The sequence below is a fragment of the Scyliorhinus torazame genome, chromosome 6, assembly GCF_047496885.1.
Source record: "Scyliorhinus torazame isolate Kashiwa2021f chromosome 6, sScyTor2.1, whole genome shotgun sequence".
Lineage (NCBI taxonomy): Eukaryota > Metazoa > Chordata > Chondrichthyes > Carcharhiniformes > Scyliorhinidae > Scyliorhinus > Scyliorhinus torazame.
The window spans coordinates 107,300,282-107,327,775 of NC_092712.1; positions in this window are offsets into that span (position 1 = coordinate 107,300,282).

Sequence of the window (27,494 nt, forward strand, 5' to 3'; positions counted from 1 at the left end):
CTAACTCTTTGATTCTTGTCACTCAGTCAACTTGCTATCAACGCTGCCATGTTACCTTTTATTCCATGGGCTTTAGCTTTGCAGACAAACCTGTTATGTAACACTTTATCAATCGCCTTTTGGAAGTCCTTTACACTACAGAAACTACATTATCAACCCTTTCTGTTACCTTGTCAAACATCCCAATCAAGTTAGTTAACACAATTTTCCCCTTAATAAATCCACATTTGTCCAAGGGACTGTTAATTTGCCCTGGATTATCATTTTTACAGGCTTTCCTACCACTGAAAATAAACTAAAAGCAAAACACTGCTCTTGCTGGGAAATATGAAATAAAAGCAGAAAGCTCAGGTCTGAATTCTCCTCCGTCGGGCTTCTCTGATTTGCCGGCAGCCTGGAAGTTTCGCAATGGCGTGGGGCTGCCCAACAATGGGAAACCCGCCGGCGAAACGGAGAATCCCGCCGTCATGCCGCAACAGAAATCTGGTGCGGCGGAACGGAGAAATCCGCCCTCAAAGTCTGGCACCATCTGTGGAGAGAGAAACAGAGTTAACATTTTAAATGTAGTATGACTTTCTTTGGAACCCAAAGTAAACTGATTGGCAAGTAGTCGCTGGGCTTATCCTTAAATCTTTTTTGGAACAAGTATTTGACATTTGCAGTTCTGTAAACTTCTGCATCCAAGGAGGATTGGAAGATCATCATAACCCTGCAAGTTTTCAAACTTATCTCCCTCATCACCCTTGGACGCATCCCATCCAATCCTGGTGACTTCTACACTTATTAGCACAGCCAGCCTTTCTAATGCATTCTCTTTATCAATTTTATCCTATCCAGTGTCTTAACTGTGTTGTTTTTAAAATTGTAACTTCTACGTGAAGCCAATAGCATCCAGGGTATTGCTAAACTAACTTCCTCAACTTCAGCCAGAGGCAGCCAGACTCCAGGACACATCATTTGGATTTGCAGTGTCTAGCTGCCTCTCCACCCAAAGGAAGGAAGTCAGTTCAGAATGTGACCTTCCGCCCAACAGGCTAAAATTCAAATACATTCTGAGCTAGATTGTAACTTATCGGATATTGTAAGGGTCCGGGTGAAAACGCCTCAGAAATTATTCCCCCACAAAAGGGAATAGGAGTGAGATTCATGGAGTGTTTGATACAAAAGGTCAGATGAGACTATTTAAGTTTAATAAACAGATAATTTTAATACTATGAATGTCCAATTCTGTCTTTCGAGACTTGTGGGAGGAAACCGGAGAATCCGGAGGAAATCCACCCAGACACAGGGAGAATGTGCAGACTGCAGGTAGGTGGATTGCCCATGCTAAATTGCCTTTAGAGTCCAAAAGGTTATATGGGGTTATGGGGATAGGATCGGGGCATGGGCCAAGGTAGGCTTCTCTTTCCAAATGGCCTCCTTCTGCACTGTAGAGATTCTATGATTCTATGAGAAATACAATATAACAACATTTTCTTCATGTTCTTGCTTGATTTGATGGCATCAGCATTTGTATGTTACTCCGACTTAGGATATTGGATATTGTACGTGTGACGACAATATCAAAGAACATCTCTGTAACTTACTAGCTGCTAAAGAAGGAATACCTTTATATGTTCAAAAGATTGTCGTCAACGGTCGATTACGCATCAAAAGAGTAAAATGATGTCCATAAAGATTGTGGTAAAACCTTCATATCCTGAAAATGATGTTCAAAGCCTCCTTTTCTAGTTGAGCGTAATTTGTTTCTGTGCTAGTAAGAGTTCATGAAGCAAATACTGTCAGTCATTCCTCTCCTGAAGGCATTATGTGTGATTCACCACAATGTGTGAAACAGCAGCACCAAACCCATAGGGTGAGGCATTACAAGCAGGTTGCAACTTCAGCTTGGCATTCAACCAATAGCTCGGACTTCTTGAAGGCATTTTTACCTCTTTATTTATTTTAAAAACAAATTCCAATTAAGGGGCAATTTAGCGAGGCCAATCCATCTATCCTGCACATCTTTCGGTTGTGGGGGTGAGACACGGGGAGAATTTGCAAACTCTACACGGACAGTGACCCGGGGCCGTGATCAAACCCGGATCCGCAGCGCTGTGAGGCAGCAGTGCTAACCACTACGCCATCATGCAGCCTTTCTTTTACCTCTTTATATGCATTTTCACATTCTTCTGACCAGTGCCTTGCCTGTTTGGCACATAACAAAGTGTATAAAGACTTCAATCGTTCTGCTAAATTCGGAACAAATTTGTCATAATAATTGATTAATCCCAGAAACTGCCTCAGTTGCATTACATTTTGAAGACGTGGTGCTTCTAAGATCGTTGTCATCATTTCCAGCTCCTTGTGCAAGCTATCTTTATTGCTGATGTGACCCAGGTAATTTATGGATGCCCTGAAAAAGTTGCACTTTTCTTTTTTAAATGGTTATGGTTTTGTAGATGTTTCAGCGTAGCTTCCAGATTCTTCAAGTGCTCCGGTTTACTTGAAGTAGTTATTGGAATGCCATTTAGCTAACGGTCATGATTTAACCACTGTGTTGTGCCCAGCACAGATCTGCGTGCGGTGGTTAATTAGCAGGGAAGGCCAAAATTGAGATTAGCGCCAAGTGTGAATCAGTTTGCACTTCACCCGGCCCGCTCCCAATAGAGAGTTCCATTCTCTCCCAAATATGACGGGCATATCACTAACCCTCCTTTGCATTCATTTCCATCTCATTAGCGAGATTGAAGTTGAATAAACCGACTCCCCAATGAGAAATCATCTGGGCGCCATTTAGTACTGCTTTTTAAAAATGTTAAGCTGGAGCAATAGCTGCTATGGGGAAGTGAGGAGGTGAGTAGCCATTTCCATTTTCCGGCATGCAGCTCAAGTGCTCGGGTGGGGGTAGTGAGTGAGGAACCCCTCAGGGAGGCTGGACTCGTTCGAGGGGCTGAAACGTTACAGGTTGGGGGTCACCCTTGGGCTGGGGGGGGGGGGTGTAATGTTCTTGTTGGATGGCCTGATTTATATTACAAGAACACTTGTAGTTAAAGCTATAACACAATGTAGTAACATTAACTGTGGGTCAACTATATGCAAAACAACAGATGAATAACAGAGCGATCATACACAAGCAACCTCTCTCCCAGCTCTCCAGCCAGTCTGACGTTACCTGACTAATTCACTTATATACTAATGCGACTCCTAGTGGTTGGTTGGTGAATTACAACACAACCATGATATCACTATGGGGGGGGGTGCATCTATGAGGCCTTCAAGCCATCTTTAAATATTGTAGATACCCATAACAGGGGCAACTACAGCTGCTGCCTGCCTCTCCTACCAAACTCTCCCAGGACAGAACCCTGTTCTTGGCTTTATGCTGAGGGCCACTTTAACTTCCTTTGACTCTTAATTCACAGCTGAAGGCTATTGCTAACAGGAAATTGGCCTTGTTAGTTATGAGAGCACTTCCCAGCTGCAGGTTGTGTTTGCAGCTTGCTCTTGTTGGTGACTTGCAAATGCTGGAGGCTGCTGCAGCTGAGTTTGTTGCTTCCTTTTCTGCTTGCCTGTGACGTCATCCCCTCAGGCTTACTTGCTGCTTTCTGGATAAAGGGAATGAAGAAAGAAGATAGTTGCTTTTCAGTCTCTTTTACGTGGAGTGCGTGAGGGGAGGACTTTTGCCAGGCGGACTACTTGGCTGAGGATGCAGGAGGGTTTGCTCAAGCAGTCTGTGGATATTTTTAAAGGCCTGTTTTGTGTGTTGACTGTATATTCTGTTCTGGAGTTGTGGGCCATCTGTTAATGCCCCCTGTGTTCCTGTGGCCCAGTCCTCGGACAGGGTGGCGATGGAAGATCAGATGCCGATGATGTGTCAGGCAGGTAGGTTCGATGTGGACTGCATTCGATGCAGGGAAGCTAGAAACAGACGTCTAACACTGGAGAAGGTCCAACACTGTTTTATTCAACGATAGAACTGATATACATATTCAGCAGCGGGTCGACACTATACTGAACTGACTGGAGACCTTGTACTAGCCTGACCAGACTTACTAGCTACCGCATGATGTTTGCACTGTGCTAGCTCGTGGAATCTGACTGTCTCAGTGGCTGGGTCCCGAGAGAGCGGGAAACCTAGTGTCCTCGGGCTTTATAGTGGTGGTGTCCTGTCTGGTGATTGGCTGCACCGTGTTGTGTGCTTACTGGTCATCCTGTGTGTCAATCACTGCCTGTCTGCATCTCATTATATACATGAGTGGCTATTATGACATCTCCCCCCTTTTATTTTAGATAAATACAAAGGTGTGCGTGCGTATATATATATATATACCTGACTATATACAAAAGGTGTCTAAATGAACGTATATACATAGGAAGGTGTCGATAGTGCAGATACGTGGCAAACGAAACAATATTTACAGTGGTTAAATCGATGAAGTCACAAAATGTACAAAAGTTCAGTCTACAGATTCAGTCTTTGTGGTGGGTGACAAATTCTTGTTGATCGCCGCAGAGGTGGATCAGAAGCCGCCTGCATGTGGATAGGCAGGATCGCTGCCATCGCGGTGGTCGCATGGGCCGGCAGGATTGCTGGTAGATCGGTAGCCTCGTGGCAGGGTATGTCCGGAGGAAGCATCGTAGGCGGCGGGGCACACCAGTCAGGTAGCGGGCGTGGAACTCTTCGCAGTGCCCGTCTGTTGTGCCGTAGCAGGGAGCCATCAGCCATGCGGACAAGGAATGATCTTGGGGCCTCTTGTTTGATCACAACAACTGTGGCTGACCAGCCACCCTCAGGCAACTGGACACGAACATGATCAGTTGGGGCCAGCTCTGGTAGATTCGTGGCATGAGCATCATATGTGGCCTTCTGTTGGGCCCAGGACTGCTGCATTTTCTGTAAGACCGTGAGGTGGTCAAGGTCTGGAACATGGATGGCTGGAACTGTGGTCCTCAGAATGCGATTCATGAGCATCTTCGCTGGAGACAACCCAGTGGACAGTGGGGTTGCCCTGTATGCCAGCATCGCCAAGTTGAAGTCGGAGCCTGAGTCTGCAGCTTTGCACAGCAACCGCTTTACAATATGGACCCCTTTCTCGGCCTTCCCGTTTGACTGCGGTTTGTGGGGACTGGAGGTTATGTGACGGAAGTTGTGGGACTGTGCGAAGTCAGACCATTCCTGGCTGTAAAAGCAAGGATCGTTGTCGCTCATTACCATGAGCAGTATCCCATGCCTGTTGAACGTTTCATTGCAGGCTTTGATTACCGCCTTCGACGTGTGATCGGACAGTTACACCATTTCTGGGTAACTGGAGAAGTAGTACGCAGTCACGCCCCTTGGCGTGCAAAAGGTCTACACCTACTTTGGACCACGGAGAGGTCACGACCTCGTGCTGTTGCAGCGTTTACTTGTGTTGAGCTGGTTGAAACTTCTGACAGGTAGGGCAGTTGAGGACCGTGTTGGCAATGTCCTGGCTGATGCCCGGTCAATAGACCACCTCCCGAGCTCTGCGTCGGCATTTGTCGACCCCAAGCTGACCCTTATCGAGTTGGCCCAGCACCATAGCCCGCGTGCTCTGAGGAATTACGATCCTGTTGAGTTTCAGAAGGATTCCCTCCACCACCGTCAGGTCGTCTTTTACGTTATAGAACTGGGGACATTGTCCCTTCTGCCAGCCACTGCTGAGGTGCTGCATCACGCGCTGCAGCAGAGGATCCTTGGCCGTCTCCTCCCGAATTTGGACCACCCGTTCGTCAGAGGCCGGAAAGCTGGTGGCACACAACTGCACTTGCGCTTCTATGTGGCAGATGAAGTCACTTTGTTCACACGGTGTGGTAATGGACCTGGATAGGGCATCTGCAACGATCAGCTCTTTGCCTGGTGTGTAGACAAGTTTGAAGTCGTAGCGGCATAGCTTAAGAAGAATTCGCTGTAAGCAAGGTGTCATGTCATTTAAATCCTTCTGGATTATATGGACTAGAGGCCTGTGGTCCGTCTCTACCGTGAATTTTGGCAGGCCGTAAACGTAGTCGTGAAACTTGACTATCGCTGTCTGGAGGCCCAGACTCTCCTTCTCAATCTGAGCGTACCATTGCTCAGTGGGCGTCATGGCCCTGGAGGCATACGCCACTGGAGCCCAGGACGAGGAGTCATCTCGCTGAAGGAGCACCGCCCCAAAGCCGTCCTGGCTTGCATCAGTCGATATCTTGGTTTCCTTGGTTGGGTCGAAGAACGCTAGAACCGGGGCTGTGGTGAGCTTTGCTTTCAGCTCACGCCATTCCTCTTCATGTGTGGGCAGCCACTGGAATTCCGTCAACTTCTTGACGAGATGGCGGAGGGCCGTGGTGTGGGATGCCATATTGGGAATGAATTTCCCGAGGAAGATGACCATCCCGAGGAAGCTGAGGACCGCCTTCTTGTCCTCTGGGGTCTTCATGGTGTTGATCGCCGAGACCTTGTCGGCATCTGGCCGCACGCCTTGCTGTGAGATGTGGTCACCCAGGAACTTACTATCCTATTGACCAAATGAGCACTTGGCCCTGTTGAGCTGGAGACCATGTTCATGAATTCTCTGGAATACCTTCTTGAGTCGAGCGATGTGTTCCTGGGGCGTTGTGGACCAGGTAATTACGTTGTCAATGTATACTCGCACCCCCTCGATGCCCTCCATCATCTGCTCCATGATGTGGTGAAATACTTCGGAGGCAGATATGATCCCAAAAGGCATCCGGTTGTAGCAGTAGCGACCGAACGGGGTGTTGAACGTGCACAACTTGCGACTGGACGTGTCCAGCTGTATTTGCCAAAAACCCTTGGAGGCGTCCAGCTTAGTAAAGAATCTGGCATGAGCCATCTCACTGGTCAACTCCTCACGTTTTGGTATCAGGTAATGCTCCCGCATGATGCATTTAGATACTTAGGGTCAATGCAAATGCGAAGCTCCCCTGACGGCTTCTTTACGCAGACCATGGAGCTGACCCAGTCTGTTGGCTTTGTGACCTTCGATATGCTGCCCTGGTCTTGGAGGTCCTGTAATTGCTTCTTCAGACGATCCTTGAGGGGCGACGGCATGAATTACAGAGGTGGCGTTCGGCTTGAGCAGGATTTTATATCGGTATGGGAGCGTGCGCATTCCATCGAATACACTGTGGTACTGCAAGATAATGTCATCTATGTCGGCTTGCAAGTTTCCATCAGGTGAGGCCATCGCCGGTGATGATGACATGGTGTGGACTCGCTGAACCTGGTTCAGGAGCTTGCAGGCTCGAGCACCGAGCAGGGACGCTCTGTCAGGCCCGACGATTACAAACCGCAGTGTTGCCTTGATCGCCTTGTTGGATACCCCTAGTTGACAGGAGCCACTGGCAGCTATGGCATTGCCATTGTAGTCAAGCAGCTGGCAGGCTGGTGGAAGAATGCTTGGTCTGGCGCGGATGGTATCGAGGTCGGATTTTGAGATGAGGTTTGCTAATGTGCCGGTGTCTAGTTTAAATCGGATGCGAGCCTTGTTCACTGTGAGGACAGCACACCACTCGTCGTCGGGATTCACACTGAAGATCGAGAGGCGTTTCGCCGTTGTGGTGGAAGGCAGCGCATGTGCAGTTATGATGCCCACCCGGTATGGGGACTTGAGGCACTCAGCATCAGGGTCTGTTGGGCTGTCGGGGTCGGAATCTGGCATGCCTTGTTGTATTGAGCACACACTTCTGCGCCACAGCTGGGATCGCTGGCTGCTGAGCGGTGGAGTGGATCTGCAAAGGGCTGCGTAGTGGCCAAGCTTGCCACACTGTAGACACCGGCGTCCTTTTGCCGGACGTTGCTGCTTTAAATGGGCGGAGCCACAATTCAGACACATCATGGCACCGATGTCAGTGCGTTCCGTGCGCCATCGCGCATGTGCAGTGCAGTTGGTCGACGTATGCACCTGCGCAGTCGGGTTGTCGGGCTCATCATCCACTCTGTCGTGGCGCGCATGCGCAGGCACCCGGGAAAAGCGCGCGAAACGGCCACTCTCCTCGATGCTCAGGCCCTGCATTTGTGCAATGGCCTGCACCCGTTCCGCCTCGTGGGAGGCCAGCTTTGCAGTTTCTGCCGCCCTGATGTGGGAGTAACGATTCTTAGCATGCTCATGGACAACGCATGTCTCGATAGCGACACAGAGGTCAACTGTTTGACTTTCAGGAGCTGCCGCCGAAGGGAGTCGGAGTGGACCCCGAAAATGATCTGATCGCGGATCATGGAATCAGACGTCGAGTCATAGTTACATGACTGCGCGAGGATGCGGAGATGGGTCACGAAGGACTGAAAAGGTTCATCCTTACCCTGAAGCCTCTGCTGGAAAACGTACCGTTCAAAGCTCTCATTCACCTAAATGTCGCAGTGGCTGTCAGTCTTCAGCAGGACTGTTTTGAATTTCGTTTTGTCTTTGCCGTCAGCGAACGTAAGGGAGTTGTAAATGTGGATGGCGTGGTCCCCCGCGCTGGAGAGAAATAGCACGATCTTCCTGGCATCCGATGTTGCTTTGAGGTCAGAGGCCTCGATGTACAAGAGGATCTTTTGCTTGAAGATTTTCCAATTGGCGCCGAGGTTGCCGGAGATGCGGAGCTGCTGAGGAGGCTGGATGTTTTCCATTTCACCGGATGGCTGCTTGCTGGTCAATGCTGATTCACTCAAGGTAGGTCCGTCAAGATCAGTATCATTCTGGTACCATGATGTGTTAGGCAGGTAGGTTCGATGTGGACTGCACTCGATGTAGGGAAGCTAGAAACAGACGTCTAACACGGGAGAAGGTCCAACACTGTTTTATTCAACTAGATGAACTGATATACATATTCAGCTGTGGGTCGACACTATACTGAACTGACTGGAGACCTTGTAGTAGCCTGACCAGACTTACAAGCTACCGCGTGGTGTTTGCACTTGCTAGCTCGTGGACTCTGACTGTCTCAGTGGCTGGGTCCCGAGAGAGCGGGAAACCTAGTGCCCTCTGGCTTTATAGTGGCAGTGTCCTGTCTGGTGATTGGCTGCACTGTGTTGTGTGCTTACTGGTCATCCTGTGTGCCAATCACTGCCTGTCTGCATCTCATTATATACATGAGTGGATATTGTGACAGCCGATACTGCAGGAGAGGAGGGGAAATGGCCGGTACCGACTGTGCAGGCTGGAGGCTGCGCCGGGACACTTTCATGAACTACTGGTAACTTTTTATGTACAGTAGCCATATGCTCCCATTATGGGAGCCATGTGGGTCGCTGGTGTTCCTTGGTTTCCTTTGGCAGGATATTTTTTTTTGCCCGGCTGCTGCGACCCCTCTCGAGTCAATGGCCTGGACCCTGGTAAATGACCAGTGCAGGAGAAGGGGTGGGCTGTTCTCTCTCCTTTCCTCTGTGCCATGTGTCGGTGTCCTTTTCCGGTTGTTAGCATAACTTCTTAGCACCTTTCCACCAATGTGGGTCTGCTGCTGGGGCACTGGGGGGGTGGAGGGGCAGGGATGTGACATGCGCTGACTCGGCATCTGGTGGTATTGTATTCTTTGTTAGTTTATTTGTCTTGATTTTGTCTTTGGTCTGCAACTGGTGTCCTTGTTATATTCCTGTATGCTTTATGTTTTCTCTCAGTGAAGTGGGTGGACCAGGACAGATTGTTGGTGATGTGCACACCTCGGAATTTGAAACTGTTAACCATCACCACCTCTGCACTATTGATGCAGACAGAGGGGTGCGTATGACACTTCGCTTCCTGTAGTTGGTGACCAGCTGCTTAATTTTGCTGACATTGCGGGACAGATTGTTGTCATTGCACCAGGCCACTAAGTTCTCTATCTCCCTCCTGTACTCTGAATCATCATTGTTGATGTGGAGATGCCGGCGTTGGACTGGGGTGAGCACAGTAAGAGGTCTGACCTCTTCATTCACCTGAGGAAGGAGCAGCGCTCCGAAAGCTAGTGACATCGAAACAAACCTGTTGGACTTTAACCTGGTGTTGTAAGACTTCGTAAATATCTGTAGTGAGAGTACCTTTAAGAAATGGGTGTTTATTACTGCAGTGATGTCAGAGAGTGGGTGGAGCTGGGCTATCTGTCAGCTTCATACTTTTGCTTTAGGCTTTTTGCTGCAGGGTGGGTTTGGTTTCATTTTACTTTTGGAGAAGCTGCAATCACAGCAGGATGTGTGTGAATCTCTGCAAGTTTATGAATGTCCATTTGCTGATTTCAACGTGGTAACTGTTCTCAGTAGTGAAGTTAAACTTGAGGTGCTTCTGTTAAAGGTTTTGTTTTTAAGTCTGATGGATGTTAAAAGGAAAGCTTAAAGGATTACTTAGTGCTGTAGTCTTTGGGGGTTGTATTTGAATTAATGGTTGCTAAGGTGTTCACTGTATGTTTTAAAAAGGTTAACTTGAGTTCATAGAATAAATATTGTTTTGCTTAAAAAAATATTTTTCCATTTCTGCTGTGCCACACCTGTAGAGTGGGCCATGTGCTCCCCATACCACAATCTATTAAAAGTTGTGGGCCAGGTGAACTCCATGATACACTTTGGGGTTCTCTAAACACTGGCTTATAACAAATTGGGAGCTCGAGGGGGATAAAAGTCTATCTATTGGATTGGCTTAGTGAACCTAAAGACAGTGAGGGGTGAGCATATTGTGGTTGCTTTTCAGGTGTGGCATTTTAGTTTAAGTAGGGAGTGTGTTGTGGACAATGGCTCTTTCAGAGGTTCTGAAGTTTTTGGGGATGGAGCCGGTCACACGCAGTACCTTACGGACAGAGACTAAAAGCAGACTGTTCGATTTGGCAAAAACATTGCAGTTAACGTTACCTGACAAAATGCGAAAAGATGAGGTAATTATCGCGTTGGCTAAGCATTTAAAGTTGCCTCAGATACAGTTTGACTCATTGGAAATGGCAAAAATTCAGTTACAAATTAAACAAATGGAACATGAGAAAGAATTAAAGCAGCTTGAATATGAAAGAGAGAGAGAGGAAAGAGAAAGAGAGACACAGATCAGGGAAAAAGATAAAGAGAGAGAGTTTGAACTTCAGAAAATGGCCATGAAACATGACAGTCAGTTAAAATTGGCAGGCGTATAGGGAAACGTACAGTTGGATGATAGTGGTGAGGATGGTGAGAAATAGCGTCATAGTCGAAGGCTTGGTGGGGGTCTATTTAAATATGTCCAAGCATTGCCAAGGTTTGATGAGAAGGAGGTAGAAGCCTTTTCCATTTCATTTGAGAAGGTAGCTAAACAAATGAAATGGCTACAGGACATGTGGGTATTACTGATTCAAACAAAGCTGGTAGGTAGGGCTAGTGAAGTGTCTGCATCACTACCGGAGGAGGTATCTGGGACGTATGAGGAGGTGAAAAAATCCATCTTAGGTGCATATGAACTAGTACCTGAAGCCTACAGACAAAGGTTTAGAAATTTAAGGACAGAATTTGGTCAAACTTACATTGAGTTTGAAAGGCTCAAACAGAGTAATTTTGATAGGTGGATAAGGGCTTTGAAAATAGACCAAACGCATGAAGCTCTCAGAGAAATTATACTTCTGGTGGAGTTTAAAAATTCAATCCCTGATGCACTGAGAACTCGTGTGGAAGAGCAGAGGGTTACAACTGCGAGGTTAGCAGCAGAAATGGCAGATGATTATGAATTAGTTCATAAATCAAAGCTTGGTTTCCAACATCAGTTTCAGACTGTGAGGGATAGAAATTGGGGACATGAGAAATACTCAAGTGGTAAAGGTAAAGGTGATCTGATGGGAAATAATAAGGAGAGTGTACCTCAGATTAAAAAAGAAATCCAGGAGGGTGGAAAAGAAATGAAAAGTTTCAAGTGTTTTCACTGTAATAAATTAGGCCATGTAACGTCACAGTGTTGGTGGTTGAAGAAAAGCACTGGGAAGGCTGAAGTGGTAAAACAGGATAAGACCGTGGGGTTTGTTAAAGTGGTAAAGAAAAGCCCAAGTGAAGTGAAGGAGGTGCAAAAGATTGTACAGCCTGATCAAGAGGTGATTAATAAGAAGGTGCCAGATCTCTTTCAAGAATTTACTTGTGTGCGTAAAGTTTACTCTTGTGTATCAGGAGGAGCAGGTAAAGAAGTCACAATTTTAAGAGATACGGGAGCTAGTCAATCTCTAATGGTAAGAGATGAGGAGTTATGTAGTCTAGGAAGAATGTGGAATTCAGGGTGAGAGGAGTAGTGTTCCATTATATAAGGTAAGGTTGGAAAGTCCAGTGAAGAGTGGTGAAGTGGTAGCAGGAGTAATAGAGAAATTATCTTGTCCAGGAATACAGTTTATCTTGGGTAATGATATAACTGGATCGCAGGTGGGAGTGATGCCGACTGTGGTTGATAAGCCAGTGGAAAATCAGACAACTGAAGTGTTGAAGGACGAATATCTTGGGAATTTTCCGGATTGTGTAGTAACAAGGTCGCAAAGTCACAGGTGAAGACAAGAGGAGAAATCAAAGAGTGAAGATGAAGTTGAAGTGCAATTGTCAGAAACGATTTTTGATCAGATCGTTGAAAAAGAACAAGAACAGGTGGAGGATGAGGTGGATATTTTAAATTTAGGAACAACAGAAAGATATAGAAATAAAACAAATGTATCAGAAAGCATTCACGGAAGAGGAATCTGAGTGTATACCAAAGTGTTATTACCATAAAAGTGATGTCTTGATGAGAAAATGGAGACCTTTACATATGCAAGCGGATGAAATGTGGGCAGACGTTCACCAAGTGGTATTGCCGGTAGGGTACATTAAGGAGGTGTTGCGAGTTGCACATGAGGTACCAGTGGGAGGTCATTTGGGAGTAAGGAAAACTCAAGCTAAAATCATTGGCCTGGTCTACATAAAGATGTAGTTAAATTTTGTCAATCATGTCACACATGTCAAGTGATAGGGAAACCTCAAGCAGTGATAAAACCAGTGCCCTTAATACCCATTCCAGCATTTGAGGAACCTTTTACAAGGGTCCTAATTGATTGCGTAGGACCGCTTCCAAAAACGAAAAGTGGGAATCAATATCTTTTGATTATAATGGATGTGTCTACTAGGTTTCCAGAGGCCATTCCAGTATGCAATATTACAGCAAAAAGATTGTGGAGGAGTTACTTAAATTCTTTACTAGAAATGGACTACCCACAGAAATACAATCAGATCAAGGATCAAATTTTACCGAGAGGATATTAAAAGAAATTATGGATCGCTTAGGAATAGAACAATTTAAATCAACTGCGTACCATCCTGAATCGCAGGGAGCGTTAGAAAGGTGGCATCAGATACTAAAGACAATGTTGAGGGCTTATTGTCACGATTATCCAGAGGATTGGGATAAAGGAATTCCATTTGTACTGTTTGCAATTAGGGATGCACCAAATGAGTCAACCAAATTCAGTCCTTTTGAACTAACGTTTGGTCATCAGGTAAGAGGACAACTTAAATTGATTAAGGAAAAATTGGTGGGTGGGAAATCGGAAATTACATTATTCGATTACGTGTCAAATTTTAGGGAACGATTAAATAGAGCAGGTAAATTGGCTAGACAACATTTAAAAGTTGCACAAAATGTGATGAAACGGGTAGCGGACAAAAAATCCAAAGTTCATAGTTTTGCCAAGGAAATTAAGTGAGGTGAATTACATGGCAAAAACGCCAGATAGAAGGAAGACTCACCGAGTGTGTCATGTGAATATGCTTAAAAGGCACTTTGAAAGGGAAGAAGAGAAAAAGGAGGTTTTAATGATTCTAACTCAAAGTGATGAACCAAATGCAGATGACTGTGAATTTGACATACCTCAAATTGAATTGGAAAATGAGGATGTTCTTAAAAATTGGGATAAATTGTTGAGGAACAACGGACTGACCTGAAAGAGTTATTGATATCACATGGGCAAGTTTGGAGAGATAAATTGGGAAGTATTAAAATGGCTAGACATTATGTCGATGTGGGAAATGCTGTTCCAATCAAACAACATCCATACAGACTTAACCCTTTAAAGTTGGCACAGGTTAACAAAGAGATTGAGAGTATTCTTAAAAATGGCATAATTGAAGTGTGTTGCAGCCAATGGAGCTCACCCATAGTGATGGTATCAAAACCAGACGGTACCCAATGGTTGTGTGTGGACTATAGAAAGGTTAATGCAGTTACAAGAATGGACTCTTATCCCATCACACTTTTGGAGGATTGCATTGAGAAAGTGGGACAATCAGTTTTTATTTCTAAATTGGATTTATTTAAAGCTTACTGGCAGGTACCTTTATCCGAAAGGGCGAAGGAGATTTCAGCCTTTGTGACTCCAGATGGTATATACCAATTCAAAGTTATGCCATTTGGTGGTATTGTGTGGTATACATCAACGATCTGGTAATTTTCAGCCAGACATGGAAAGAACATTTAAAACATATGATGGAGTTATTCGATCGGCTTCAGGAGCGGGTTTGGTGATAAACCTAGCCAAAAGTGAATTTGGAAAAGCCCAAGTCACTTTCCTTGAGGAGTTTCAGATACCCTCGACACAAAGGGAAATAATGCGATTTCTTGGCATGAGTGGATTTGATCAAACATTTGTGAAAAATTTTTGTAGCGTGGTTGCTCCACTGATGGACTTGCTTAAGAAACATCAAACATTTCAGTGGACAGCGGATTTTCAACAGGCATTTGACTGCCTGAAAGCTGTGATAACCAATGCTCTTGTGTTGGAGAATTACAAGGGACTCTGTGATCCGATTGAACAAAAGTAGCTGACTTTAAAGAGAAATGCCGAGGAGTAGAGAAATGGACGGATCGTGCAAAGACCTTCTTGTTCAAAGAGACTGTCAATCGAGAAGGCCTGTTTAGGGGCACAAAGGTACACATTGTATTCTTCTCTTTGAAGTTTAAATAGTGTGAGTCATCCTAAAGTCTGTATAAAAGACAGACAGAAAGCGCACTTAGTAAGCATTGCGCAGGTCAAAGAGACACAGCCTGAGTGAGTGAGACACAGACAGAGTGAGAATTTGAAACTTGGTAATTTGGTGCAGTGAGGTAACCAGGAAAGGTAAGTGATAAATCTAATTCTGTTTTTTTTCAGTTAAAAGTGCAGTGTAGATTAGTGTCTGATTGGCTGAAGCTGCCCCCCCCACCCTAATTGCTGAGAGGCAGTTATCTGGCAGTCACCTGAGGCCTGTTTAGAGGCACAAAGGTACACATTGTATTCTTCTCTTTGAAGTTGAAGTAGTGTGAGTCATCCTAAAGTCTGTATAAAAGACAGACAGAAAGCGCACTTAGTAAGCGTTGCGCTGGTCAAAGAGACACAGCCTGAATGTGTGAGACACAGACAGAGTGAGGGGGGGGGGAGAGGGGGGAGGGAGAGGGGGGAGGGAGAGGAGGGGAGGGGGGGGAGGGGGGGGGAGGGGGGGGAGGGGGGGGGGGATGGGGGGGGGGGAGGGGGGGCACCAGAAAGGGCAGGCAGTCAGTGCAGGAATCCCCTGTGGTTGTCCCCCTCTCGAACAGGTATACCCCTTTGGATACTGTCGGGGGGGATAGCCTATCAGGGGAAAACAGCAGCAGCCAGAGCAGTGGCACCACGGCTGGCTCTGATGTTCAGAAGGGAGGGTCAAAGCGCAGAAGAGCAAGAGTCATAGGGACTCTATAGTCAGGGGCACAGATAGGCGCTTCTGTGGACGTGAAAGAGACTCCAGGATGGTATGTTGCCTCCCTGGTGCCAGGGTCCAGGATGTCTCCGAACGGGTAGAGGGCATCCTGAAGGGGGAGGGCAAACAGGCAGAGGTCGTTGTACATATTGGTACTAACAACATAGGCAGGAAGGGGCATGAGGTCCTGCAGCAGGAGTTCAGGGAGCTAGGCAGAAAGTTAAAAGACAAGACCTCTAGGGTTGTAATCTCGGGATTACTCCCTGTGCCACGTGCCAGTGAGGCTAGAAATAGGAAGATAGAGCAGCTAAACACGTGGCTAAACAGCTGGTGTAGGAGGGAGGGTTTCCGTTATCTGGACCATTGGGAGCTCTTCCGGGGCAGGTGCGACCTATATAAGAAGGACGGGTTGCATCTAAACTGGAGAGGCATAAATATCCTGGCCGCGAGGTTTGCTAGTGTCACACGGAAGGGTTTAAACTAGTATGGCAGGGGGGTGGGCACGGGAGCAATAGGTCAGAAGGTGAGAGCATTGAGGGAGAACTAGGGAATAGGGACAGTGTGGCTCTGAGGCAGAGTAGACAGGGAGAAGTTGCTGAACACAGCGGGGCTGGTGGCCTGAAGTGCATATGTTTTAATGCAAGAAGTATTACGGGTAAGGCAGATGAACTTAGAGCTTGGATTACTACTTGGAACTATGATGTTGTTGCCATTACAGAGACCTGGTTGAGGGAAGGGCAGGATTGGCAGCTAAACGTTCCAGGATTTAGATGTTTCAGGCGGGATAGAAGGGGATGTAAAAGGGGTGGCGGAGTTGCGCTACTGGTTCGGGAGGATATCACAGCTGTACTACAGGAGGACACCTCAGAGGGCAGTGAGGCTATATGGGTAGAGATCAGGAATAAGAAGGGTGCAGTCACAATGTTGGGGGTTTACTACAGGCCTCCCAACAGCCAGCGGGAGATAGAGGAGCAGATAGGTAGACAGATTTTGGAAAAGAGTAAAAACAACAGGGTTGTTGTGATGGGAGACTTGAACTTCCCCAATATTGACTGGGACTCACTTAGTGCCAGGGGCTTAGATGGGGCAGAGTTTGTAAGGACCATCCAGGAGGGCTTCTTAAAACAATATGTAGACAGTCCAACTAGGGAAGGGGCTGTACGGGACCTGGTATTGGGGAATGAGCCCGGCCAGGTGGTAGAAGTTTCAGTAGGGGAGCATTTCGGGAACAGTGGCCACAATTCAGTAAGTTTTAAAGTGTTGGTGGACAAGGATAAGAGTGGTCCTAGGGTGAATGTGCTAAATTGGGGGAAGGCTAATTATAACAATATTAGGTGGGAACTGAAGAACCTAAATTGGGGGTGGATGTTTGTGGGCAAATCAACATCTGACATGTGGGAGGCTTTCAAGTGTCAGTTGAAAGGAATTCAGGACCGGCATGTTCCTGTGAGGAAGAAGGATAAATACGGCAATTTTCGGGAACCTTGGATAACGAGAGATATTGTAGGCCTCGTCAATAAGAAAAAGGAGGCATTTGTCAGGGCTAAAAGGCTGGGAACAGACGAAGCCTGTGTGGAATATAAGGAAAGTTGGAAGGAACTTAAGCAAGGAGTCAGGAGGGCTACAAGGGGTCACGAAAAGTCATTGGCAAATAGGGTTAAGGAAAATCCCAAGGCTTTTTACACGTACATAAAAAGCAAGAGGGTAGCCAGGGGAAGGGTTGGCCCACTGAAGGATAGGCAAGGGAATCTATGTGTGGAGCCAGAGGAAATGGGCGAGGTACTAAATGAATACTTTGCATCAGTATTCACCAAAGAGAAGGAATTGGTAGATGTTGAGTCTGGAGAAGGGTGCGTAGATAGCCTGGGTCACATTGAGATCCAAAAAGACGAGGTGTTGGGCGTCTTAAAAAATATTAAGGTAGATAAGTCCCCAGAGCCTGATGGGATCTACCCCAGAATACTGAAGGAGGCTTGAGAGGAAATTGCTGAGGCCTTGACAGAAATCTTTGGATCCTCACTGTCTTCGGGTGATGTCCCGGAGGACTGGAGAATAGCCAATGTTGTTCTTCTGTTTAAGAAGGGTAGCAAGGATAATCCAGGGAACTACAGGCCGGTGAGCCTTACTTCAGTGGTAGGTAAATTACTGGAGAGAATTCTTCGAGACAGGATCTACTCCCATTTGGAAGCAAATGGACGTATTAGTGAGAGGCAGCATGGTTTTGTGAAGGGGAGGTCGTGTCTCACTAACTTGATAGAGTTTTTTGAGGAAGTCACAAAGATGATTGATGCAGGTAGGGCAGTGGATGTTGTCTATATGGACTTCAGTAAGGCCTTTGACAAGGTCCCTCATGGTAGACTAGTACAAAAGGTGAAGTCACACGGGATCGGGGTGAGCTGGCAAGGTGGATACAGAACTGGCTAGGTCATAGAAGGCAGAGAGTAGCAATGGAAGGATGCTTTTCTAATTGGAGGGCTGTGACCAGTGGTGTTCCGCAGGGATCAGTGCTGGGACCTTTGCTGTTTGTAGTATATATAAATGATTTGGAGGAAAATGTAACTGGTCTGATTAGTAAGTTTGCAGACGCCACAAAGGTTAGTGGAATTGCGGATAGCGATGAGGACTGTCAGAGGATACAGCAGGATTTAGATTGTTTGGAGACTTGGGCGGAGAGATGGCAGATGGAGTTTAATCCGGACAAATGTGAGGTAATGCATTTTGGAAGGTCTAATGTAGGTAGGGAATATACAGTGAATGGTAGAACCCTCAAGAGTATTGAAAGTCAGAGAGATCTCGGTGTACAGGTCCACAGGTCACTGAAAGGGGCAACACAGGTGGAGAAGGTAGTCAAGAAGGCATACGGCATGCTTGCCTTCATTGGCCGGGGCATTGAGTATAAGAATTGGCAAGTCATGTTGCAGCTGTATAGAACCTTAGTTCGGCCACACTTGGAGTATAGTGTTCAATTCTGGTCGCCACACTACCAGAAGGATGTGGAGGCTTTAGAGAGGGTGCAGAAGAGATTTACCAGAATGTTGCCTGGTATGGAGGGCATTAGCTATGAGGGGCGGTTGAATAAACTCGGTTTGTTCTCACTGGAACGACGGAGGTTGAGGGGCGACCTGATAGAGGTCTCCAAAATTATGAGGGGCATAGACAGAGTGGATAGTCAAAGGCTTTTCCCCAGGGTAGAGGGGTCAATTACTAGGGGGCATAGGTTTAAGGTGAGAGAGGCAAGGTTTAGAGTAGATGTACGAGGCAAGTTCTTTACGCAGAATGTAGTGGGTGCCTGGAACTCGCTACCGGAGGAGGTGATGGAAGCAGGGACAATAGTGACATTTCAGGGACATCTTGACAAATACATGAATAGGATGGGAATAGAGGGATGGACCCAGGAAGTGTAGAAGATTGTAGTTTAGTCGGGCAGCATGGTCGGCATGGGCTTGGAGGGCCGAAGGGCCTGTTCCTGTGCTGTACATTTCTTTGTTCTTTGTTCTTTGATTTCAGTTGGAGGAAGAACAACAAAAATGGACTATATTATTATACCTGTTTGCGTCTGTTATTTTTTGAAACAAAAAGTATATTTACTGTGTGCATTTAGGCTTTAGGCTTTTTGCTGCAGGGTGGGTTTGGTTTCATTTTAGTTCAAGAGGTGTGAATTGTCTCAAGCCAGGACAGTTGATAGGATTTCACAAGCCCAGGCCAGATGGTGGAGGATGAATGTAATGCGACATGAATCCAAGGTCCCGGTTGAGGCTGTACTCATGTGTACGGAACTTGGCTATAAGTTTCTGCTTGGCGATTTTGCATTGTTGCACGCCCTGACGATGCTCCACTCATCCAGCTTCTACCCTAAACACATTAAAGAAGCCATCCCTTATGGACAAGCCCTCCGTATACACAGGATCTGCTCAGGCAAGGAGGAGCGTAACAGACATCTACAGACGCTGAAAGAGGCCCTTGTACGAACGAGATATGGCACTCGACTCATCGATCGACAGTTCCAACTGGTCCATGGGTGCTGAGTTTCTGTAGGAAGTCAGTCGTGTCGCGACAGAAGTTGGGCGTTCCTTGTACAATGGGTTTCAAGATGCCCTCTATGTAGCCAGAGAGGTTCTCACACAGGGTCCCATTACCTGATATGATAGGATGGCCTGGTGTGTTCTTGTCTATTTTCGGGAGGCAGTAGAGATCTCCAACGCGGGGAGTACGTGGTTTGAGAGCACATAGGGTGCTCTGAAGTGTGTATCATCAGCAAACTTGTAGATGGAGTTGGTGCTGAATTTTGCCACACAGTCGTATGTGTATCAGGAGTATAGTAATGGCTAAATACGCAGCCTTCCGGAGCTCTGGTATTGAGGACTACTGAGTGTGGTGATGTGCCTGTGAATAATATTAAATGCACTCAGCAGTACGACCTGCCACCAGCAGGTGGAGGCAGACATCAGTCATGTGACATCCGGCTATCAGCAGAAGGTTGTAAGGCGTACATCAGGACAGTCGCACATAAGGATAGTTCCAGGAGAGTCTAATGTAACTCAATGATAACTTGTTCTGTATAGCATTCTGATTGTTACCTTGCTACGCGTACATCAATAAATCATCATTCTAGTTAAGTCACCAGCAGTTCTGTAGAATCCTTGCTAGGACAAGATCACGGAACACAACATCATGGAGGAAGTGTCGTTGTTTATCCTGACAGATTGTGGTCTATGTGTCAGGATGTCGAGGATCCAGTTGCAGAGGGAGGAGCAGAGTACTAGGATTTGGTGTTTGGATATGAGCTTGCTTGGGATTATGGTGTTGAAAATGGAGCTGTAATCAATGAATAGGAATCTGACGTCTGTGTCCTCCTTGTCGAAATGCTCCAGGGATGACTGTAGGACCTAAGAGATAGCATGTAACTGTGCACTGGTTGTGGCGGTAGGCAAAATGCCGTGGATTGAGGCAATCTGGAAGGTTGGAATTAGTCTCATGACTAACCTCTCAAAGCACTTCATAATAATAGATATCAGGGCCACCGGTCGGTAGGAATTGAGGCACATTGCCAAAGGTTCTTCTTTGGCATCGGTATGATAGTGATCTGCTTGAAGCAGGTGGGAACCTTGGAAAAGAGTAGGGAGTGGTTGAAGATGTCTGCGAACACACCCACCAGTTGGTCCGTGCAGGATCTGAGTGTACAACCAGGGACTCCGTCAGGACCCATTGCTTTCTGTGGGTTCACTTTCGAGAAGGCTGATCGAACTTCTAAGGCTGTGACGGCAGATATGGGTGTGTCTGAGACTGTTGGGCCAGGTGATATCGGTTTGTTGGCTTCCTGCTCAAAACGAGCATAGAATGCATTGAGTTCATTGGGGAAGGGTGCTCTATTGCCAGAGATTCTACTCGGTTTTGCTTTGTAGCCCATTCTATTGTGTAAGCTTTGCCACAATTGACGAGAGCTTGTGTCATTAGTCTGGGACTCTAGCTTAGTCTGGTATTTTCTCTTGGCATCCCTGATAGCTTTGCAGAGGTCATACCCAAATTTCTTGTATGGGTCAGGGCCACCCATCTTGAACGCCACAGACCTGGACTTCAGTAGGAAGTGGATCCCCCAGTTAAACCATGGTTTCCAGTTGGGGAATGCTCGTACTGCCTTCTTTGTCATGCAGTCCTCGACACACTGACTGATTAAGTCTGTGACGGTGGTAGCATACTCATCTAGGTTGGCCATTGAGTTCTTGAATAGGAACCAGCACACTGACTCCAAACAGTCGCGTAGGAGCTCTTCTGTTGCCTCGGACTAGCACTGCACGACCTTCTTAACCGGATCCTCCCACTTAAGTTTCTGCTTATATGCTGGGAGAAGGAGCACCGATTTGTGGTCTGATTTATGGCCGAGGGAAGGAACAGTATGCACCCTTGATGTTTGCGTAGCAGTGGTCAAGGATTTTGGGACCCCTGGTGGGATGGAAATGTGTTGGTGGAATTTTTGCAGTACATTCTTGAAGTTGGCCTGGTTGAAATCACCAGCCATGGTGAACAAGGCCTCTGGGTGTTTCTTTTCAAGATTGTTTATAGCAGTGTACAATTCATTAAGTGCCTTCTTCACTTCCGTCTGGGGTAGGATGTAGTCTGCTGTGATGATGGCAGAAGTGAACTCCCACCAAGGTAGCATGGGCGACTCTTCCCAGTCAGGTATTCCAGGTCTCGGGAGCAGTAGTTCGCCAGGGTCGCTACATCTGAGCAGGAGGCAGTAAACAAATATTTGCAGGTTGTTTGCGCTTGCTTGCTCCTGCTAGTGGCTGCAGATGCCTGGAGGCTGCTGTTGCTGTTTCCTTCCTTTTCTGTAGCTGGAAAGAAGGACAATTTCTTCTAAGGTACCTGGGTCCTGGAACACCGTGCTCAGGGGAAGTACGAGTTGAGAAGACCATCTGGTTTGAAGCAAGAGACGCTACAGGACCTGGTGTGTGACATTGCTCCAAATCGGCCACCTGCTAAAGCTGTTGAAGAAATGCTTTTGTGGATTGCTGATGCTTTTGTTGCGGGGAATACAACATGTAACTGGCATGTCACCGTGGGTTAAACACGTTGGACGTCAAGGATGTTCAACTGCACCTTGAGCGCTGGTGGAATATGTGGATGCCAGGATTTGGTTCTGGTGAGATTGGGACATGGGGAGGGCCTGCACAGCTGCAGCTCCTGGATGGAGAATGGCACTGATACATGGAACACATCACACATTGGTGGGGATTTGAGGGTCCCGGGTGGAAGCCCATACAGATTGTCAGTCTGTCTCCTTCTCCAATTCCTTACAGATATAACAAGATGGCTGGCGTTGTCGGTTCCGCAGAGGTTGCCTTCACTGTGCTGGTGGCATCCTGGCTGGCCAGGCACTGTAGTAGGCAGCAGCATCGATGCAGGCTGGAAGCAGCACCCCATGTGCAGGGCGCCTCCGCACAGCGTGAAGACTGGGCTGCCCATCAGGCCGAGGAGGAGGCCAGTAATGGCCAAGGTGTACTGGTGTCATTTGTCTTTCGATGGGATGATGGACAGCATGTGCCACAGGAGACTCCATCTCAACAAAGAGACAGTGCAGCATCTGTGCCACGTTCCCGTGGCACGCCATGGAGGAGGAGCACACCCCCTCCCGGTAGTTGTGAAGGCCATCACAGTCCTGAACTTTTATGCAACAGGAACATTCCAGGGCTTGGGTGGGCACTTGTGCAGCATATCACAAGCTACAGATCACAAGTGCATTTGTGGGGTTACCGTTGCTCTGTATGCCCGGGCATGACTATATCGAATTTGAGCTAGACCAGGCCCACTAATGTGCCAAGACTGCAGGATTCTCTACCATCACCGGGATGCCACAGATCCAGGGGGCAATAGATGGCATGCATGTTGTCTTGAATACATAGGGCGTCAGGGAATACCCTTCATTTACAGGAAGGGGTTCCACTTCCTGAATGTTCGACTCATGTGCGATCAATGCCTCCGGATCATGCATGTTTGTGCACGCTTTCTAGGGAGCACGTATGCCAGCTACGGCCTGGGATATTCAGAGAACCCTGATGTCTTTGAGGACCACACCAAGATGATGGGGTTGGCTCTTGAGGGTTAAGGGGTATCCGCTGAGGTCCTGGCTGGTGACGTCAGTGCAGAGGCCGAAGACCCGTTATAATGAGATCTATGCTGCCACCCGTGACATTGTCATTGAGCGGTGCATCAGACTGCTCAAAATGCAGTTCCGATGCCTGGATCTCTCTGGTGGTGCACTGCCGTACACTTCAGAGGGTCTCCTGCTTTGTGGTGGTCTGCTGTGCACTTTACACCTGGCACAGCAGCGGGGTGACATGTTGGAGGAGGAGGGACACACAGCCTCATCTGAGGAGGAGCCGGAGACGAACCAGGGGAGGATGGAAGATGAGACCGTGGAGGAGCCAGAGGATGGACGACAGATGGCGGCAACACGTCTAGGGGGTCAGAGAAGCCCTCATGCTCACTCGATTCTCATAGGACGAGACTTTTGTCATAATACCCACTCATGTATATACTGAGATGCAGACAGGCAGTAATTGACACACAGGATGACCAGTAAATATACAGCACAGCCAATCACCAGACAAGACACTACCACTATAAAGCCAGAGGGCTTTCTCAGGACCCAACTACTGAGACAGTCAGAGTCCGCGAGCTAGCAAGCACAAATACCATGCGGTAGCTAGTAAGTCTGGTCAGGCTACTACAAGGTCACTAGTCAGATCAGTATAGTGTCGACCCACAGCTGAATATGTACAGCAGTTCATCTAGTTGAATGCTGGATCTTCTCCTGTGTTAGATGTCTGTTTCTAACTTCCCTGCAACGAGTGCAGTCCACATCGAACCAACCTGCCTAACACATCATGGTACCAGAGTGATATTGATCTTGACGGACCTACCTCGAGTGAATCAGCATCGACCAGCAAACAGCCATCCAGCGAAATGGAAAACATCCAGCCTCCTCCGCAACTCCGCATCTCCGGCAACCTTGGCTCCAACTGGAAAATCTTCAAGCAAAAGTTCCTCTTGTACATCGAGGCCTCCGACCTCGAGGCAGCATCAGATGCCAGGAAGATCGCACTATTTCTCTCCACCACGGGGGACCACGCCATCCATATCTACAATTCGCTTACGTTCGCTGACGGCGAAGACAAAACGAAATTCAAAACAGTCCTGAAGTTCGACAGCCACTGCGACATTGAGGTGAATGAGAGCTTTGAACGGTACATCTTCCAGCAGAGGCTTCAGGGTAAGGATGAACCTTTTCAGTCCTTCTTGACCCATCTCCGTATCCTAACGCAGTCATGTAACTATGACTCGACAGCTGATTTCATGAACCGGGATCAGATTGTATTCGGGTCCACTCCGACTCCCTGCAGCAGCAGCTCCTTAAAATCAAACAGTTGACCCTCTCTGTCGCTATCGAGACGTGCGTTGTCTATGAGCATGCCAAGAATCGTTACTCCCACATCAGGGCGGCAGAAACTGCAAAGCTGGCCTCCCACGAGGCAGAAAGGGTGCAGACCATTGCACAGATGCAGGGCCTGAGCATCGAGGAGAGTGGCCGTTTCGCGTGCTTTTCTTGGATCCCTGCGCATGCGCGCCACGACCGAGTGGACAACAAAACCGAAAACCCGACTGCGTAGGTGTGTACGTCGGCCGACCGCACTGCGCCTGCACGATGGCGCACGGATCGCGCTGACGTCAGCATCATGACATGTCTGAATTGTGGCTCCGCATCATGGAGCAGTGTTTCATCGCATCATGGAGCAGATGATGGAGGGCATCGAGGGGGTACGAGTATACGTGGACGACGTGATCATCTGGTTCACAACGCCCCAGGAACACATTGCTCGCCTTAAGCAGGTCTTCCAGCGAATTCATGAACATGGTCTCCAGCTCAACAGGGCCAAATGCTCATTTGGTCAATCTGGTATAAAGTTTCTAGGCGACCACATCTCGCGGCAGGGTGTGCGGCCAGACGCCGACAAGGTCTTGGCGATCAACGCCTTGAAGACCCCGGAGGACAAGAAGGCGGTCCTCCGCTTCCTCGGGATGGTCAACTTTCTCGGGAAATTAATTCCCAATATGGCATCCCACACCACGGCCCTCCGCCATCTCGTCAAGAAGTCAACGGAATTTTAGTGGCTGCCCACACATGAAGCGGAATGGCGTGAGCTGAAGGCAAAGCTCACCACAGCCCCAGTTCTCGCGTTCTTCGACCCAACCAAGGAAACCAGATATCAACTGATGCAAGCCAGGACGGCATTGGGGCGGTGCTCCTCCAGCGAGATGACTCCTCGTCCTGGGCTCCAGAGGCATATGCCTCCAGGGCAATGACGCCCACTGAGCAACAGTATGCCCAGATCGAAAAGGAGTGTCTTGGCCTCCTGACAGGAATAGTCAAGTTTCATGACTACGTTTACGGCCTGCCGAAATTCACGGTGGAAACAGACCACAGGCCTCTAGTTCACATAATCCAGAAGGATTTGAATGACATGACACCTTGGTTACAGCGAATTCTTCTTCGACTCCGCCGCTATGACTTTGAACTTGTCTACACGCCAGGCAAAGAGCTGATCATTGCAGATGCCCTATCCCGGTCCATCGCCACACCATGTGAACAAGGTGACTTCATCTGCCACATAGAAGCGCAAGTGCAATTGTGTGCCACTAGCCTCTGATGAACGGGTGGTCCAAATTAGTGAGGAAACGGCCAAGGATCCTTTACTGCAGCGTGTGATGCAGCACCTTACCCATGGCTGGCAGAAAGAACAATGTCCCCAATTCTTTAATGTTAAAGACGAGCTGTCGGTTGCGGAGGGAATCCTTCTGAAACTCGACAGGATCGTTATTCCTCAAAGCATGCAGGCTATGGTGCTGGGTCAACTCCATGAGGGTTACCTTGGAGTTGAGAAATGCCGACGCAGAGCTCGGGAGGCGGTTTACTGGCCGGGCATTAACCAGGATATTGCCAACACGGTCCTCAACTGCCCCACCTGTCAGAAGTTTCAACCGGCTCAACCCAAGGAAACACTGCAACAGCACGAGATTGTGACCTCTCCATGGTCCAAAGTAGGTGTAGACCTTTTTCACGCCAAGGGGTGTGACTACGTACTCCTGGTCGACTACTTCTCCAGTTACCCAGAAGTGGTGAAACTGTCCGATCTCACGTCGAAGGCGGTCATCAAAGCCTGCAAAGAAATGTTCGCCAGGCACGGGATACCGCTCACGGTGATGAGTGACAACGGTCCATGCTTTTACAGCCAAGAATGGTCTGATTTTGCACAGCCCTACAACTTCTGTCACGTTACCTCCAGTCCCCACTACCCGCGATCAAACGGGAAGGCCGAGAAAGGGATCCATATTGTAAAGCGGTTGCTGTGCAAAGCTGCAGACTCAGGTTCCGACTTCAACCTGGCAATGCTGGCATACAGGGCAACCCCACTGTCCACTGGGTTGTCTCCAGTGCAGATGCTCATAAATCGTACTCTGAAGACCACAGTTCCAGCCATCCATGTTCCAGACCTTGACCACCTCACGGTACTACAAAAAGTGCAGCAGTCCTGGGCCCAGAAGGCCACATATGATGCTCATGCCACGGATTTACCTGAGCTGGCTCCAGCCGATCATGTTTGTGTCCAGTTGCCTGAGGGCGGTTGGTCAGCCACAGCTGTTGTTGTCAAACAAGTTGCCCCGAGGTCTTTCATTGTTCGCATGGCTGATGGCTCCCTGCTACGGCACAACAGACAGGCATTGCGAAGAGTTCCACGCCCACCACCTGACCGCAGTGCTCCGCCGGCTATCATGCTTCCTCCGGATGTACCCTGCCACGAGGCCATCGATCTGCCAGCGATCCTGCTGGCCCACGCGACCACCGCAATGGCAGGGATCCCACCTCCACATGCAGGCGGCTCCTGATCCACTTCTGCGGCGATCGACAAGAATTCGTCGCCTGCCACAATCACTGAATCTGTAGATTAAACTTTTGTACATTTTTGTGACTGAATCCATCGACTTAACTCTTGTAAATATTGCTTAGTTTGCCATGTATCTGCACTATCGACACCTTCCCATGTATATACCTTTGTTCAATCACCGTTTGTATAAAGTCAGACAAACGGTGATTGAACAAACGTATATACATGGGAAGGTGTCGATATATATATATGCACACACATCTCAGTATTTATTTAACTCAAAAAAAAGGGGGAGATGTCATAATATCCACTCATGTGTATAATGGCATGCAGACAGGCAGTGATTGACACATAGGATGACCAGTAAGCATACACCACAGCACAGCCAATCACCAGACAGGACACTACCACTATAAAGCCAGAGGACACTA